General features: G+C 52.0%; 1 protein-coding gene across 1 annotated transcript in view; it reads right to left on the bottom strand.

Annotated features, from left to right (window-relative positions):
• Positions 1-2,500, bottom strand: part of LOC132380702 (N-acylglucosamine 2-epimerase-like) — a 25,698-nt gene that overhangs the window by 22,169 nt on the left and 1,029 nt on the right. The gene's annotated exons all lie outside the window — the stretch shown is intronic.

Here is a 2,500-nt window from a genome sequence, read left to right as displayed (position 1 = left end):
ACTCACACACACACACACACAGGGATTCTATCTCTCTCTCACACACACAGGGATTCTCTCTCTCTCTCTCACACACACACAGGGATTCTCTCTCACACACACACACACAGGTATTCTCTCTCTCTCTCACACACACACACAGAGGGATTCTCTCTCTCACACACACACACACACAGGGATTCTCTCTCTCTCACACACACAGGGATTCTCTCTCTCTCTCACACACACAGAGATTCTCTCTCTCTCTTCCCCCCCCCCCCACACACACAGTGATTCTCTCTCTCTCTCTCTCGCTCTCTCACACACACAGGGATTCTCTCTCTCTCTCTCTCTCACACACACACAGGGATTCTCTCTCTCTTCCCCCCCCACACACACAGTGATTCTCTCTCTCTCTTCCCCCCCCCCCACACACACAGGGATTCTCTCTCTCTCTCACACACACACAGGGATTCTCTCTCTCTCTCACACACACACACACATAGGGGCTCACTCTCTCTCACACACACACAGGGATTCTCTCTCTCTCTCACACACACACAGGTATTCTCCATCTCTCACACACACAGGGGCTCTCACACACACAGAGGGATTGTCTCTCTCTCACACACACACAGGAATTCTCTCTCTCTCACACACACACATACACAGGGATTCTCTCTCTCACACACACACACACACACAGGGATTCACTCTCTCTCACACACACAGGATTGTCTCTCTCCCCCCCCCCCCCACACACACACACACAGGGATTCTCTCTCTCTCTCTCATACACACAGACACAGGGATTCTCTCTCTCACACACACACATACACACACACGCACAGGGGCTCTCTCTCTCTCTCACACACACACACACACACACAGGGATTCTCTCTCTCACACACACACACACACACAGGGATACTCTCTCTCTCACACACACGCATACACAGGGATTCTCTCTCTCACACACACACACAGGGATTCTCTCTCTCTCTCACACACACAGGGATTGTCTCTCTCCCCCCCCCCCACCCCCACACACACACACAGGGATTCTCTCACACACACACAGGGATTCTCTCTCTCACACACACACACAGACACACAGACACACACAGGGATTCTCTCTCTCTCACACACACACACAGGGATTCTCTCTCTCTCTCACACACACAGGGATTGTCTCTCTCCCCCCCCCAACCCCACACACACACAGGGATTCTCTCACACACACACACAGGGATTCTCTCTCTCACACACACACAGGGATTCCCTCTCTCTCTCACACACACAGGATTGTCTCTCTCCCCCCCCCCCACCCCCACACACACACAGGGATTCTCTCTCTCTCTCACACACACACAGTCACAGGGATTCTCTCTCTCACACACACACATACACACACACGCACAGGGGCTCTCCCTCTCACACACACACACACAGGGATTCTCTCTCTCTCACACACAGGGCTCTCACACACACAGAGGGATTGTCCCTCTCTCTCACACACACACAGGGATTCTCTCTCTCTCACACACACACACACAGGGATTCTCTCTCTCTCACACACACACACGGATTCCCTCTCTCTCACACACACACACAGGGATTGTCTCTCTCTCACACACACAGGGATTGTCTCTCTCTCACACACAGAGGGATTGTCTCTCTCACACACACACACAGGGATTCTCTCTCTCTCACACACACACACACACAGGGATTCTCTCTCTCTCACACACACACACACACAGGGATTCCCTCTCTCTCACACACACACACAGGGATTGTCTCTCTCTCACACACACAGGGATTGTCTCTCTCTCACACACACAGGGATTGTCTCTCTCTCACACACACACACAGGGATTCTCCATCTCTCACACACAGGGGCTCTCACACACACAGAGGGATTGTCTCTCTCACACACACACACAGGGATTCTCTCTCTCATACACACACACACACAGGGATTGTCTCTCTCTCTCACACACACACAGGGATTGTCTCTCTCTCACACACACGATTGTCTCTCTCTCACACACACACACAGGGATTGTCTCTCTCTCTCACACACACACATAGGGATTCTCTCTCTCTCTCACACACACACAGTGATTCTCTCTCTCAGACACACAGAGATTCTCTCTCACACAAACACACACACACAGGGATTCTCTCTCTCTCCCCCCCCCCCCCCTCCCACACACACAGGGATTCTCTCTCTCTCACACACACACACACAGAGGGATTTTCTCTCTCTCTCTCTCTCTCACACACACACAGACACAGGGATTCTCTCTCTCACACACACACATACACACACACGCACAGGGGCTCTCTCTCTCACACACACACACACAGGGATTCTCTCTCTCTCACACACAGGGGCTCTCACACACACAGAGGGATTGTCCCTCTCTCTCACACACACACAGGGATTCTCTCTCTCTCACACACACACACACAGGGATTCTCTCTCTCTCACACACACACACGGATTCCCTCTCTC

This window comes from Hypanus sabinus, chromosome 24 (genome assembly GCF_030144855.1).
Source record: "Hypanus sabinus isolate sHypSab1 chromosome 24, sHypSab1.hap1, whole genome shotgun sequence".
Taxonomy (NCBI): Eukaryota; Metazoa; Chordata; class Chondrichthyes; order Myliobatiformes; family Dasyatidae; genus Hypanus; species Hypanus sabinus.
Note: the sequence above shows the minus strand (reverse complement) of the source record. Positions and strands in the feature narration are given on the sequence as shown.